This window comes from Leopardus geoffroyi, chromosome B1 (genome assembly GCF_018350155.1).
Source record: "Leopardus geoffroyi isolate Oge1 chromosome B1, O.geoffroyi_Oge1_pat1.0, whole genome shotgun sequence".
Classification (NCBI taxonomy): domain Eukaryota; kingdom Metazoa; phylum Chordata; class Mammalia; order Carnivora; family Felidae; genus Leopardus; species Leopardus geoffroyi.
In genome coordinates, this window is record NC_059327.1 from 185782127 (window position 1) to 185798780 (window position 16654).

At 48.3% G+C, this 16654-nt stretch overlaps 1 long non-coding RNA gene across 1 annotated transcript; it reads right to left on the bottom strand.

Moving 5' to 3' along the window:
* Positions 1-10450: 10450 nt before the first annotated feature.
* On the bottom strand, positions 10451-16108 carry LOC123596114. The gene is made up of 2 exons (XR_006711542.1): positions 15771-16108; positions 10451-10758 (listed from the first exon to the last, which is right to left on the bottom strand). It is a non-coding gene; the product is annotated as an uncharacterized LOC123596114 (long non-coding RNA).
* Positions 16109-16654: the final 546 nt, after the last annotated feature.

Below are 16654 nucleotides of genomic sequence, written 5' to 3' on the forward strand. Positions count from 1 at the left end.
TTTTGAGAGAGAGACTGAGCATGAGCAGGGGAGGGGCAGAGAGAGAGGGAGACACAGAATCCAAAGCAGGCTCCAGGCTCTGAGCTGTCAGCACAGAGCCTGATGCGGGGCTTGAACCCACAGAGTGTGAGATCATGACCTGAGCTGAAGTCGGCCACTCAACTGACTGAGCCACCCAGGCACCCCCAGAATGTATCAATTCAAACCAAAGCCAATTGTTACTTCTCCTTTGTGTTGAAAAAGCAAGCAATTAATAATGGACAAATATCTCAGAAAATATTGAACGTATTAATCTTGTGGGCTCTCATCAGAGCCACACTGGTTCGTTAAGAGTTTTCCAGGGATTGTCTCAACCTTTCCAACAGCCCTCCAAGGTAGGTTTTACTGCCATCGTTATCTTCCTGATCGTCTTTATTCCCATTTTAGACCTGAAGATACTGAGGCTTACCCCACTGAAATATTTTATCCAGGCTCTGAGTATCTAGCCAATAGGGGAGGTGGGATACGAATCCAGGGAGATCTAATGCCCAACCAAGCACTGGAGAAATCAAACTCTTTCCCAGCTCTTCAGAAATAACTATCAGGGGGCGCCTGGGTGGCGCAGTCGGTTAAGCGTCCGACTTCAGCCAGGTCACAATCTCGCGGTCCGTGAGTTCGAGCCCCGCGTCGGGCTCTGGGCTGATGGCTCAGAGCCTGGAGCCTGCTTCCAATTCTGTGTCTCCCTCTCTCTCTGCCCCTCCCCCGTTCATGCTCTGTCTCTCTCTGTCTCAAAAATGAATAAAATATTAAAAAGAAAAAAAAAAGAAATAACTATCAGAAGCTTGGCATTTCCATCAGTTGGGGGGCTGGTTTCAAGCAATTCTCAATTATTCACCAAAGCAATTTTCAGCAGGACCTCGATTTGCCCAAACTTGGTCCGGCTCTCTTTCTATTCTGATCTCTGGAAGGGCTTCATTTCTTTAAAAATACTCACCAGTCACACCTTTCACTGGTCCCGGCAGGAAAGCCTCCCCACTTCCTTCTGGCTCTCCCCTTTGTGACCCTTTGTGATGCAGAATCACAGAGCCTGTGCCTTCCCGTGATGTACTGCAGGGGATGCAATGGCAGGGCTTTGGCTTTGGACGGCTTCCTGGGGAAGGTACCTGCTGGTCCTTAAGCACTGTGCTCCCTCTCGCTTGTGTTTCCCCCACATTGATTTCTCTGGCTTTGCTCCAATAGCCCAGCTTGCTCCCTCCTAGGGTTATCTGCACGGAATGTTCCCTCAGCCCGGGATAGCTGTCCCCCAAATCTTCCAGGGGCTGGCCCCTCACCCTCAGGTGTCAGCATTAACATCATCACTCCAGGGGAGCATCCATGATACCCACATCTAATATATCCCCCTCTTTGCCCGGGACGAGCCATGCCATCTCACTCCTGTGGCTTAATTCTTTTCCTCAGAGCACTTTGCACTGTCGATAACCATCTCCTTAATTTTTATTTATTTTTTATTTTTTTAAAAAAAATTTTTTTTTCTCAACGTTTTTATTTATTTTTGGGACAGAGAGAGACAGAGCATGAACGGGGGAGGGGCAGAGAGAGAGGGAGACACAGAATCGGAAACAGGCTCCAGGCTCTGAGCCATCAGCCCAGAGCCCGATGTGGGGCTCGAACCCACGGACCGCGAGATCGTGACCTGGCTGAAGTCAGACGCTTAACCGACTGCGCCACCCAGGCGCCCCAATCTCCTTAATTTTTAAACGCGTGTTGTTCATGTCCTCCATCGGAGTCTGAGTTCTATGCGGACAGAAACCCTGGTTGGCTTCTGCATTGCTATGCTCCTTGTTCCTGGCACCTAGGAGATGCTCAGCAAAGATGTGTTGAGTAGATTATCTCACCTATTCTTCCCAGCAGCCCATAAGGCATGCCCTACACTACAGTTGAGGGAACTCAGGCTCAGAGTAGCTAAAGCAATTTGCCCACGCCACCCAGCTACACACTGGGGTAGCAGGGCCACAGAGGGGTTGTCCACTAGGGGACAGAGTGGACCACGGGGCCCGCGAGAGGCAGGCTCTGTAGTATCGAAAGGATGGTGTGTCCCCTGGTTCCAGTGGGAAGATATGATTGGCTTGTTTCAATAATTCTGTAGGCCAGCAAATAACTGAAAGCTGCTACTCAGGGATACACCTGGTCCTTTTGATAAGGAAGCTTGTTTGTCTCCGGGACCTCATCCGCAGGAGCAGAATGGGAAGGGGAGCTGGGGTCAGGCCATTCCAGGCCCTCCCGATTTCATCAGATGTCAAGGCAGCACGTGACACTGGAGCTTAATTTTAGACTTTTGATTACACCCATATTAAAAACTGTGTTGGGGGCGCCTGGGTGGCTCAGTCGGTTAAGCGTCCGACTTCAGCTCAGGTCACGATCTCGAGGTTCGTGAGTTCGAGCCCCGCATCGGGCTCTGTACTGACAGCTCGGAGCCTGGAGCCTGCTTCGGATTCTGTGTCTCCCTCTCTCTCTGCCCCTCCCCTGCTCATGCTTTGTTTCTCTCTGTCTCAAAAATAAATAAAACATTAAAAAATTAAAAAATAAAAACTGTGTTGGGGCGCCTGGGTGGCTCAGTCAGTTGAACATCAACTCTTGCTTGCGGCTCAGATCGTGATCTCGCAGTTCATGAGTTCGATCCCCACACCCAGCTCTGCGCTGAAAGCATGGAGCGTGCTTGGGATTCTCTCTCTTTTTCTCTGCCCCTCCTCCACACACGTTTTCTCTCTTTCAAATAAACAAATAAATAAACATTTTTTACAAATAAATAAAAACTGTGTTGATGGCCAGAGAGAAGAGGGGTTGACGGCAAGGAGGTGGAGCAGAAGTCACCACTGACTAAGCCCCAATTTAAAGACCATCAGCCGACATCCCCTCAGTGTGGTGCACGGTTGTCTCCAAAATGCTCTGCAGTCTCCAGAAGATTCTTTCTTATCTCAAGATATACTGAAACACCGGCAGGGCTGGTCTTTCTGGAAAGCACCTCAAGGGCAATATTTTAGGGCATTGGAGCTCATGAAGATGATGGACATTGGCAGACTCGTGTCCTGGAGCCCGTTCAACACCTACGTGTGATTTTAAACACCCATAAAAATCAAGCTTTATTGATGGGGAAAACATAATATCTTTTTGGAAGTGGGCCCTGTTTTGTGCGAAGACAGCATACACAATGTTCCGGCTATAGATAACCGACCCAGGAGTCCTTTGGGGCCATCACGGCCTCGAACATAAACTCGTTAAAGACAGCGTGATTGGCATCTAAGTCACGCCTCTCCTGCAGCACTTCAGATGCTCGGATGGGTCAAACGTCAAATACTTCTCAGTGTGTGGGCTGAAGAGGTATTTGCAGCTCTTTTTCCTTTTGCTTGTGCGCATGGGTATGTGTTGCTGTTGGTTGTTCCTTTTTCTCTTCCGTGTCTTTGGATTGAATTCTTTCCGCACCTTGACATCCCCACACAGGAAAGAGGAGGTAAGCATTGAGGTTGACAGTTCCCTGACTTGCTGGGCAAATACGTAACCTCCTCGAGTGCGTCACTTGAAGAAGTGCCTCGTGTACGCCCTTCCCTCCTACCCAACATGCATGTGAGTGCACACACAAACACACACGCTGACAGATGTGCATATATGCACGCACATGCACACGCATGCAAAGTTGTATACTCATGCCACAGACACCCTGGGTCTAGCCTACCTTTTGCCACTTGCCACCTTGCCCTTTCACTCCTGCCAGAGAGAATATTACCTCCCGACAGCCCTTTCTTTTGGAACACTGTCCCTGCCTCTTCTCCTCTCTTCGATGCCTCCCGCCCCCACCCTCTTTCCACCAGCCGACCCATGGCTCCCTTCGGATCTCACTTCCTCAGAGAGGTACATGGTTTTTTTTTTTAACATTTATTTATTTTTGAGAGGAGGGGGGTTAGGGGCAGAGAGAGAGAGACAGAGGTGCCCCATGCTGTGAGCGCAGAGCCCAATGCAGAGCTCGAACACACGGACCGCGAGATCATGACCCGAGCCGAAATCAAGAGTCAGCTGCTCGGCCGACTGAGCCACCCAGGTGCCCCAAGAGGTACATACTTTAATTAGAAGCCTGTATTTCCCCTTTTGTAATCCTCTGTGTCTGGGGTCTGCCCTGGGGGGGGTTCAGATGGCAGCCTCTTCAGCTGCAGCATGTGACCTGATCAGACTCAGCAGGGTCAAGACCACAGGAGCAGCCGGGGGGGATTGGGCCTGTCAAGTCCTCCCCCTGCGCTGCTCTCCCTCTTCAGGCCTGTCTCCTCCACCTTGGTTCAGACCAGCATTGACATCCCACGAACTATAATAGTAGCGCCTTAACTGGCCTGGCCTCCAGGCTCACCCCCGCCCAGTCTGGTCCAGCGACATGACTCCCTGCCCTCGGGCTCTCTTCTACACAGGGTCCAGCTCTGGCTCTCCTTTTTTTCTTTTTTTAAACGTTTATTTATTTTTGAGACAGAGAGACAGAGCACGAACAGGAGAGGGGCAGAGAGAGAGGGAGACACAGAATCGGAAACAGGCTCCAGGCTCTGAGCTGTCAGCACAGAGCCCGACGCGGGGCTCGAACTCACGGACCGTGAGATCATGACCTGAGCCGAAGTCGGACGCTTAACTGGCCAAGCCACCCAGGCGCCCCTGGCTCTCCTTTTGCTTCAGCCCTCCCCACACACAAAGGGTCTGCAGGCCAAAGGGATGTTCCCACTAAAGCCTGTGGCCCCTACGCCCTCCCATACCCTCCCCCCCCATCCCGCCCACCAACACAAATTCTAGACTTCCCTCCTCATATCCATTCTCCTGCACAGAGCCATGAGCTCTGCACACACCACCAGGCCTGAGGTATGGCCAAGGAGCGGCTTGTTGCCTGGGAGTAGGGTTTGCATGGACTAGTACACAGGCTGAGGAAAGCATATGTCTGCCAAGTGGGACAGACACTGGGGTGAAGAAAGGTGGGGAGTGGGTTGGGGGCCCTGTAAGTGTGAGGGGCAGGCTGAGGGCCTCCCTGTTTTGAGCCCTTGGGGACTCGTTCCTGCCCTCAGGAACATTCCAACACCTGAGAGTGTGATATAAGGCCCAGAAGGATCTTTCCCTGCTGTGCTTCTCCAGCTCTGGCCACTTTCCCAGCTTCCCTGTCAAATTTGCATTCCAGACCTACTAAACAATTTGGATACCCTGAGCAGACAATGTACCCTGTTTTATCATTATTTCTTTACTTTCTTTTTTTTTTTTTTTTAATTTTTTTTTTTTTAACGTTTATTTACTTTTTGAGACAGAGAGAGACAGAGCATGAACGGGGGAAGGTCAGAGAGAGAGAGGGAGACACAGAATCTGAAACAGGCTCCAGGCTCCGAGCTGTCAGCACAGAGCCCGATGCGGGGCTTGATCTCACGAGCCGTGAGATCATGACCTGAGCCGAAGTCGGACGCTTAACCGACTGAGCCACCCAGGCGCCCCTATTTCTTTACTTTCTAATGCTCTTCCTCCCCACTGTGCCTTAAGGATCAGCACAAAGACTTGTTGACCCCTGGCGTCTCCCCAGCTTCCAGGACTGGGCTGCACACACGGGAGGCTCTTGGGCAACATGTAGGGAAGGGAAGGAAGAAGGAAGAGGTCACCAGAGCCAGATTCTCTGCCTGCGGTGTCGACGGCCCCTCGTCTCTGAGCAGCCCCAGTCCATAGACTCCAGGAACCTCGGCTATGCTCCTGTAGGTTGGAGGTGGGAGTGGGGAAAAGAGGAATAAGTGGGATAAAGAGCATATAATAAGTAGCAAGAAATGTTTACATGGAGATAATGGAGATAATGGAGATAATGAGGAGACAAGCCCTCGTTAGAAGTTCCTCCAGAATGAGAAACTCCAGACCCCACACTGTCTCTGTCCTGAGCTTACGGGGTGGGCTAAACCAAGCCTAAACTTCTTCTCAGCTCTAGCTTGGCAACACAAAAGTGGCCACAGACAATGCACAGCTGAATGGACATGATCGCGTTCCAATAAAACTTTATTGACAAAAACAGACAGTGGGCCAAATTTGGTCCACTGGCCATAGTGTGCCAATGCCTGATCTCAGTGATCTCAAGCACTATCAAAACCTTATCTCCAAAGAAAAGAAAAGAAAAGAAAAAAGTTGGGGATATAATATCCACTTCATAACAGCTGAAGAGATGTTATATGAAATTATCTCGAAAACTGTTAGGAACTAAGACACGAGAGAAGTATACATCAGTCGCAGTAGCAGCAGTGACGTTGATACGTTAATATGTCCCATGAACAAAGCACATTTATTAAGCACCCACTCTGTACTAGATGCGTAGCGTTCGTTCTTTCCCTCAGTCCTCACAAAGATCTTGCAAAGAAAGAAACCGTTACCAGTTTGCTGATGGGGAGGCTGAGGCCCAAAAACTAGCTTAAACATCACAGAGTGTTGGAAGAGGGGCTGAATTCGAGTGAATGGCAGTTTCCAGATCCAAAACGGCGGTCTCAGAAAAAGAAATGGAAGTGTGTGAGCGATGTAAATCATAGACAAGTAGATGAATAAGTGACTGCAAACGGACTGTTGTGTTTAGACGGGAGGGCAGGACCAGGTAATGTGCCCCTGGCTCCCAAACAATCACCCTGTGCCTGCCCTGGCATCTGGGGCTGGACGCTCTTCCCTGGAGGAGAGAAGCTTTTCCTGGGCAGGGTCCCAGATTTAAATCCTGAACAAGGCAAGCTACGCACGGTGGACCCTGCCAGTGGCGGAGGGCTGGCCTTCTCTGCGAGGGATTTCCTGAGTCACAAGGCAGCCCTCCAGAACTTTCTGGGCCTGCCCAAAGCCAGGCCTGCCTCAGCCCTGAGGGGAGGTGCGAGCAGCCGGTGCCACTTGAACACCGAGTCCCCTGCACGGAGGAGGCCAGATTTAGCAATCTGTCACACACAGCCCGCCTCATCGTGACACGGGGCGCAGAGAGGCAGGCAGCACAGGCAGGCAGAAAAGCATCTGTCGGCATGCCACGCGGACAGGGATTAGAGAGGACGGGGGAGGATAATTATGGCATTTGCTTGCCTATAAAGTGCGCGTCAGGAGGAAAGGATTAAGCTAATTGAAGAAATCTCCAGCACTTACGTCAAAGGTGGCTGCAACGCGATTGCTTTATCTTGCGTCTCACCTGCTTCTGAGAGCCAGCTCGAGGAGGCCTACCCACATCCCCACTCGGTCCCCGGCAACTCTTTGCAGAAATAGTTTGAGTTGGCGTTAGCCATTCTGCAAAAGAGAGAGGAGCTAAAAATAAGCGCGCATGAAGGAGGATCTCTGCCTGTTGTTTTTTTTGTTTTGTTTTGTTTTGCTTTTTAACTTCCAAAGCTCCCATCGAGTTTCCCAGAGAAAGATGGAGAGCCAATTTTCCTGAGGTTTTGGATATTTGTGCACGTGTGACAGGTGAAATAAATGGCAGGGAGTGTGCGCACTAGGCAGAGACGGTGGCAGCCTCTCTCAAACTCGGTCTCCTTTCCGTCTCTCTGGAACATTAGCTCGCGCTCCCGAGGGCCACGTTGCCTGCAGAGAAAACGCAGCCTCCACCATCACTTATCATCGCTCTCCACTGGGTCCCACGCGCCACCTCGGGTCCCAAACCTCCAAACCCCGAACCCACTGGAAAGCGACAGGCTTTTGTCTTCTGTCACACAGACGGAACTTGGTCTTTGGAGGTGCCAGGTGACAGATTTCGGAGTCCTCTCCCCAGTGAATTTGGAAAAGCAGTAAATAGTCAGAAAGGTTTCCTCTTTCTTTTAGCTCAACGTATTATACTCTGTCGACCCGAGTAATCGTTGACAAATGGACTGCTATTTCCCGATGGGTAAAATATCACATCTGAAAAACACAGACAGTTGCCTGGTTTTCGCCATGATGCATTCTTAGACTGCCTTAAAAAAAAAAAAATGGATCGCCAGATGAATCCAGAAACATTTGTTTGAGTGCCTCGCACGGGAACCTGGCTCCGTTCTCGGTCACTGTCTAGCTCTCTGACCTTGGGTGAGATATTTCAAGTCACTTTGGCTTCTTCATTTGTAAAATGGGGGAGTAACGACTCACCGCACTGAGTCGTTGTGAAGGCTATAGGAGATGGCTCAAGGGGACAGGAGGCCCAAGGGGATGGGAGCTGTCCCCATTGTCATACCTGCCAACGAGGCATAACCGAAGTGTTGTGTTGGGTTCTCCAGAGAAACCAGACAATAAGATGTAAATAGGCATATACATAGTGTATGTAAACGTAAGTACGTAAGTGTGTGTGTATATGGGCGAGTAGAGAGAGGGTGGGGAGTGGACTTGAAGAAATTGGCTCATGCACACAGGGCACCTGGGGGGTTTAGTCGGTTAAACGTCCAACTCTTCATTTTGGCTCAGGTCATGACCTTGCGGTTCATGAGTTCGAGCCCCGTGTCAGCACTGTGATACTCTGACGGTGAAGAGCCTGCTTGGGACTTTCTCCCTCCCTCTCTCTGCCGCTTCTCCACTCACACGCTTTCTTTCTCTCTCTCTCAAAATAAATAAATAAACTTAAAAAACAAAAGAAAGAAAGAAATTGGCTCATGCAATTGTGGGGGCTGGCAAGCCCAAAATTTGCAGGGCTGACTGTCAGCCAGGAAGTTCCAGCAGAAATAAAAGTTCCTTGGGGCGCCTGGGTGGCGCAGTCGGTTAAGCGTCCGACTTCAGCCAGGTCACGATCTCGCGGTCCGGGAGTTCGAGCCCCGCGTCGGGCTCTGGGCTGATGGCTCAGAGCCTGGAGCCTGTTTCCGATTCTGTGTCTCCCTCTCTCTCTGCCCCTCCCCCGTTCATGCTCTGTCTCTCTCTGTCCCAAAAATAAATAAACGTTGAAAAAAAATATTAAAAAAAAAAAAAAAAAAAAGAAATAAAAGTTCCTTGAGTCTCAAAGGAGTTGGGAGGCAGAATTCCTTCAGCTTCAGGGACCTCGGCTGTTTCTCTCAAGGCCTTGAACTGATTGGCTGAGGTCCACCCAGGTCGTGGAGGGTAATCTGCTTTATGCAAAGTCTACCAATTTGAATGTTAATCCCATTATTTAAAAAAAAAAAAAAAAATGCTTTCACAGCAGCATGTGGATTGGCATTTGACCCAACAACTAGGTGCCACAGTCCAGCCAGGTCGACACGCAAACTAAACATCACAGGTAAGTCATCAGGGAAAACTGTACCTGACCAAGCAGTGAGAAAGGCATCAACCTCACATTAAAAATACACCATTAGGGGCACCTGGGTGGCTAAGTCGCCTGACTCTTGGTTTCAGCTCAGGTCCTGATCCCAGGGTGGTGGGATTGAGCCCCGAGTCGGGGCTCCGCACTGAGTGTAGAGCCTACTTAAGCTTCTCTCTCTTCCCCTCCCTCTGCCCCCCCTTCTCTAAATAAATAAATAAATAAATAAATAAATAATAAAAAGAAAGTTTTTAAAAAACAACACACCATTGGGGCGCCTGGGTGGCTCAGTCGGTTGAGCGGCCGACTTCGGCTCAGGTCGTGATCTCGCGGTCTGTGAGTTCGAGCCCCGCGTCGGGCTCTGGGCTGACGGCTCGGAGCCTGGAGCCTGTTTCCGATTCTGTGTCTCCCTCTCTCTCTGCCCCTCCCCCGTTCATGCTCTGTCTCTCCCTGTCTCAAAAGTAAATAAATGTTAAAAAAAAAACTTTTTTAATTTAAAAAACGACACACCATTGAAAAGCACGACAGCCACACGAAAGGTACAACAGCTGATGGCTGCGTGGTCCCCTCAAGCCTATCCAAGTCGCAAAGAAGGAAGATGCCCCGGTCTGATGGAAAGCGCTGCATGCCAGCGCCGGCATCCCGGGTTCCAGCTCCCTCTGCCCTGTGGTGAGTGGGTGGTTTTTAGGCAGGTCACTAGATGTCTAAGCCTCCTCCGCTCCCACGCATAATAAACACGTCTGCCAGGCCTGCTCTAGTGGACTGTCGTGAGAACAAAATGAGGCAACCATTGGCAAGGCTTTGCAAGGAAATTGCGAAGCATCCTCGTAGAAGCCATTATCCTACAAGGAACACGATGCTCTGGACAGATTGAGTCCAGCTATCTGTACTAAAGCAAATAAAAGGAAACTCTCCAGGGTCACAAGGGTGACCTTGCTCTAATATTTTAGCTGACATAATCATGAACGTTTCCAATTAAAACGCTCACCTTCTTGGGATTTCGAATGGCTTTTTGGATATGATTTCGATGACCAAGTTGTCTGAACACTAATCTTTTTTTCCCCCCTCTCAGTAAATTTTCACAGCATTTGAGCAGCGCTCAAAGCAGCAGGTCCGACAAATGTTTGCTATGGATAATTCATCCATTACAGAGATATTTCTGGAGCCCTCACCATGTGCCGGGCACTGCCCTGGGCCCTGGTCGGAGAGGACGGTGACTTTAAGTCAAGAGCCCAGCCTTGGCACAGGGTAAGTGCTTGATCAATGGCAGCTATTTACTATTTGTTCATATGTTATTATGCGACCATTTTTTAAAAAGAAGGACAGGATTAATGCTTTAAACTGAAGACAAGGTTGAGCCAACATGCCTCCCAACCTCTACAGTTTCTTCAAAGATGCCAGACCTAGAGCTCCGCGTCCGTTCAATATCACTCCGAAGTCAGAGCAGCAAAAGCCCAGAAAGAGTGAAGCAATCACTCTTTGGAAAACTTCGCCATCAGAGGAAATTGTCCTGTGTTGTCTCTTAGAACACTTCACACTTCATTGGGAAGCTATAAAAACAATTACCAGGTCATTAGCAAAGGTTATTTTTTTTTTTTTTTTAAGATCTAAAAGCCTCTCTCTCTCCCAAAATGACCTTAGCCAGTGGCATTTCAGTGAGAGACAGTTGCTGTAGTGGAAAGAGGGAGAGGTTTGGAGTGGAAACCGGGGGGACCCTGCACTGGGTGCTTAACCTTCTTGGAGCTTCAGTTTCCTCAATTCTGCGCTGAAGCTGGGAGTCCCTGACCAGCTCGTTAGGCTGAAGGACAGAAAGGGACACTAGCTCCATCAGGATAGGCTAGACCATCTGAAAACCTCAGCAGCTGAGGACCACCAAGTTCATTTCTCACTCGCACCTCATGCCCGTCATGGGTTGACAAAGGAGCCCTACTCATTGTGACCACTCAGAAACCTGACAGGTCCCTGACAGAAGCTCTGTCTGATTCCACGATTGCAAGATCACAGAGCGGGAAGCAAAGGGAGCAGGACGAATCATAGGCTGACTCTGAAAGTTTCTGCCTGGAGGTGATGCATATTAATTCCACTCACGTTTCATTGACTAAAGCAAGTCATGTGGCCACTCCTGAAATCAACAGGGTGGGATGGATTAAGCTACCGCAGCATAGGGCCTATAGAGGCATAGGAACAGACCAACATACAGGAACGTGGACCTAGCAAATGTCCATCTGTAATAAAAATTAGGTAGAAATCTAGCAAAAGTTGAGGCTTTGAATATAACCTCTTGTCCATAATCAACTCAAATTCTTTTTTACTTATTTAATTTTGAGACAGAGACACTGCGAGTGGGGGGAGGGACAGGGAGAGAGGGAGAGCATCCCAAGCAGGCTCCACGCGGTCAGCACAGAGCCCGATATGCGAGGCTCAGTCCTCAAACTGTGAGATCACAACCTGAGCCGAAATCAAAAATCAGACCCTTAACCCCTGAGCCACCCAGGCATTCCATGTTCAAAGTTTTGTTTGTTTGTTTTTTAAATCATGTTTCTTACTTTAATTTGATTATTCAAAAATGAAGGATGATTTCCAAGAAGAAAAAGTTCAGTGGCACAAAACTCAATCCTAAATCTGCTCGCAAGTACATTTCAATTAAAAAAACCCTAATGGTAGGAAACTAGAGCATAATAAAGAAGGAGCCGAGCGGCCCGCATGCGGTTGGAGTAGAAGAGGCAAGTGTCAAATCGTGAAGGGTCTTTGGGAAACTGACACTAAAACCAGAGCAGGTTTAGGTAGAAGAATGACAAAATCTAATTTGAATTTTTAAGGAATCACTGTAGCTGCAATGGCTAAAGTCGATTACATACAGTAGCACAAAACTTAGTCAACAGTAATAATTAGGAGGCTGCTACTATGGCCCAGGTGAAACAAGATGATAGCTGGTACCAAAGGTAAGTGTAGGGATGGGTGGGGAGGAGCCAGTGGATTTGAACTGTGTTGTGAAGCTAAACCCTGTGGACCTCCCCATGGAATGATATAAGGGTTGAGGGACAAGGAAACATATTGGATATGTACTGTGATTTCTGACCTGCACAATCATGCCGGTGGTACATGCATTGAGAATGACCTGGAGATGGGCATATTTAGGGGAAGTCGAAAGTTCTATTTGGGACATGTTAATTCTGAGATGTCTAGTATATATATGGGTAAAAATGTTGAGTAGGCAAGTGGACAAGTCAAAGTTGGAGACACAAATTTAAAGTCATCAGCGCATGTATTTAAAGCCGCGGGGTTGGGGCGCCTGGGTGGCGCAGTCGGTTGAGCGTCCGACTTCAGCCAGGTCACGATCTCACGGTCCGTGAGTTCGAGGCCCGCGTCAGGCTCTGGGCTGATGGCTCGGAGCCTGGAGCCTGTTTCCGATTCTGTGTCTCCCTCTCTCTCTGACCCTCCCCCGTTCATGCTCTGTCTCTCTCTGTCCCAAAAATAAATAAACGTTGAAAAAAAAAAAATTTAAAGCCGCAGGGTTGGAGAACATCTAGGGTCTAAGCTCTAGTCTGAGTCCTAAGGCGCTCACTCCAGCACTGGGTTCCTGCAGGGAGGTCTGGAAAGGTCAAAATGATTATGATTATAATACTAAGATGGGATTTTTCTTTTTCAATTCCATTCTTCTATGAGTACACAGTAGGCTTTTCCAAAGGCTGTATGAGCTGTGATAACATCATGGCTCCAATAGTTACTAGAATATGTTCCTATGCATCTGTATGTTTTCCAGAATTTTCTAAAGTAGTAGGTTTAAGTGACAAATTTTGTGTTTTCAGGGATTAATTCTTTCCTTGGGATTTATAGTCTGTTCTTACCAACTGTCAACAGTTACACCTGCTATGATCTCCGCAGTCTCATTGTCATTCAACATTTATTTTGAAATGCTAGCGTGTCCTTGAGCCCATGTGGAAACATAACTAGAACTAAGTCTACTTTGTTTCCTTGTTTCACAATACTGCTTTTTAAAGTTTTGAAATATTTTCTAAATTTTTAAATTTAACCTCAGGCTGTTATTACTTAGAATGATATTTCATTTTAAAATAAAATTTGTTTATTTTAAAAAATAAAATAAAATAAATAAAATAACATAAAATAAAATAAAATAAAATAAAATAAAATAAAATAAAATAATGGTGTTTGCCATTCAACTTTCAAATAAAAGTTGAAACTGTAATATACAGTTTGACATGGTCCGTGAGTGTTACCTTTGATATCTAATCAGTTTGACTTTACCTTTGGAAAATATTCAGTGCTAAGTCACAAAAGAATCAGTACCCCTGAAGCTTTTTGCCAAGGAGAAAAGACTTGTGCCAAGATGCAACAGCATTCTCAAGACAGGCTTAAATCACAGATCCTTTATGGAAGGCAAGTAACAAAATACCTAACTAAGGAGGTTTAAATCCCAAGAATGTGTTTTTGCCCAAGGAATCTAAAGATAGGGAGATCCAGTGTTAATTTAGCAATTCAACAATGGCACAATTCTGGGTCAGCTTCTCTGCAATTCTCTTGGCCTCCCCCTCGTGGTCACAAAACGGCTGCAGTGGCTCCAAACAACAAATCCTCATAGGACATCACATTAAGAGAAATGTCAACAATTCCAGAGCAGCGTTGCCATTTGACAGAGGTATTACTTCAATTTTCTTCATCTGCTCCAGGTCTCGAATAAACTAGATCAACTCCATGGAATAAGGACTTACCCAGATCACTCTAACTATATATGGCTTTCTTTACTTGAAGGGTGAATAAACAATTGTGTGCGATATTTAACAAAAGGATTTCGTGTCAAGACAGCAGAAGTTTAAAAGCCTTTTAAAAGCAAGCCTTCTCATGTAAAATGTTTGCATTGTCCAATGTATCATGAGGATAGACTGACATAATTTGGCCACATAAGAAACACGGGGGCTTTTGGGGGGAGGGGAGGGGGAAGGTCCTTTTCATGTGCATTGGTAAATGTCAAAGCACAAGGTATATATACATGTGTACATCATTTCTTCTCCTTGCATGTTGCAACCTAAGCTAGGACTAATGTAAACAAGGCAGGTGTGCACATTCACAACGATAGAGTACCGTCATCCACCCCCATCCACGGGAAGCTCCTCTTTTCAAAAGGAAGTCGGGGTAATCACTAGTGTGTCTATCACTAACCATGTACAACAACATCTTTGCCGTCCTACGTTTGTTTGCAGTAAAACCCCACACGGAAAATATTTTTACATTTAGAAGGAACATATTATTCCACAAAGATAATTTACAAAGTGACGCACACTGAGGAAAAATAAAAAAAAAAAAAAGCCTGAGAGAAGATACTTATCTTCCCAGCAGGAGATCATTCACGGAGCGCAGGTTAAGAAGCCCCGCTTGTAAACAATTCTCTTCTCTTCCCGGTAGGACAGAATGGTACTTTCCCGTGTGATCTGAGAGTTCTGCCGCTATGAGCACCACCTACGTGAGACGTGCTAAGAGACTGGGATGTCACTGGCTTTCAACCCTTCGCTTATCACAGATAAAACCGGTTAGAAAGAAAGGAGAGAGACGGGATCGTTTTGGATGCGCCTGGTAGAGACGGCGGGGGGGGGGGGGGGGGGGTCCGGGTTTAAATCCTAGCTTTCTCACTTTCTACCCGTGAGACTTTTATTGGGCCAGGGATTCCCTCCAAACTTCAATTTCCTTCCCTTAGCTGAAAACATGAGAGTAATCATTCCCCTCCGTGGGGCTGAGCATTTTTAAATTACTAAAAGTGATTCTGTGCTTTTGACTGGAAGTGACCGGAGGATGTTTTATTGTCTAAGCGTGGCCGGTGAATGAATTGGAGCAGCCTGAACGTGTACGTGCAGGCAGGGCAAGGGCCCTCCTCTTCCCCAGGGAGCATACTGAACGGGCGGGTGGGAGAGTGACACAGCTGGTGTCTATAATTCTGTCCCCCCTGCTTGTTCACGAGATTGGCTTCGAATCCATGGCAATCCACAGGAGACGGAAGTTGGGCCCACGCTGCCCTCAGAGCTACCCTTTCCCTCGTTAACGGCAGCAGGGCGAGGGGAGAGCAGTCAAAGCTCGCGTCAACCTCGCAAACCCACCGGGACGAGACGCTCTGCCAGCCTTTAGTCCACAGACCCTTGGACACGGCTGCGACAACAGATAACGTGGGCAAGGCGCCGTGGGAGGCAGTGACACGTGGCTCCTTTAGCTTTGATCAGGCCCGAGGGAGAAGCAACAGCCACGTGCAAGGCCCAGCTCGCCACCCCCTGTCTTGAGCAAGTGGCTCAACTTGCTCTCGTCTTCTCCCACCTTTTCCGCGCACTTTATCTGCATGTGGTTTTGCTTCCTATCACGTGGTTAGCATGAGGCGAGGGGTCCTCTGCCCAGGGTAACCAGGAGAGAAGCTGGCACCATCCATACTTAGCTGAGACCACTATCCTACGCAGCCAGGCCTCCGGCCGCCCCCCTCTCCGCCCCCGCCAGACTCACTTCCTTTGGGGGCTTGCCAGATTACGGTCCATCGTATTCTCACTGTATCTCTTGTAAGTCTTACCAGCCAAACACACTCCTCTAAGTCCACGTGTTGAATCTCCTCACTTCTACGCACATAAATGCACAGCTCTTCGTGTACAGGCGAGTACACGTAGTGTGGATGCCGTTGTCTATACGCCAAAGACGTTTTGGGTACTTGTTATTCAACCCAGTAACTGCCTTTCCTCCTGCGCCACAGATTAAGGTCTCGAACACTAGCCATCTGCATCCCTTGCAGCAAGGATTCCGATAAACGTTTACCGCCATTTAGAAGAAACCTATTTCTGGGATGTCTGGGCGGCTCAGTCGGTTAAGCAACCGACTTCAGCTCAGGTCGTGATCTCGCGGTTTGTGAATTCCAGCCCCGCCTCGGGTTCTGCGAGGAAAGTTCGGGACCTGCCGGCTTGGGATTCTCTCCCTCTCCCTCTCCCTCTCCCTCTGTCCCTCCCCCACTTGCTCTCTCTAAACAAACAAGCAAACACACTTTTAAACAACTTAAAAACATTTTATTTCTTTTTTTTTTAATTTCTTTTAATGTTTATTTATTTTTGAGACAGAGAGAGACAGAGCATGAACGGGGGAGGGGCAGAGAGAGAGGGAGACACAGAATCGGAAGCAGGCTCCAGGCTCTGAGCTGTCAACACAGAGCCCGACGCGGGGCTCGAAATCACGGACAGTGAGATCATGACCTGAGCCGAAGTCGGACGCTTAACCGACTGAGCCACCCAGGCGCCCCAACTTAAAAACATTTTAAAGCACCCCGATGGGTGGAATCTTCTGGTGGAGGGATATGGTTCCCAGACAGGAGTCAGAACCCAGCTTCACAGGCTTCTGCCTCCTTGACAGCCTCCTCCCCCTTCCTCCCCTCTCTGGCCTCCCTACCTCTTTCCTCCAGAATTGCCTCAG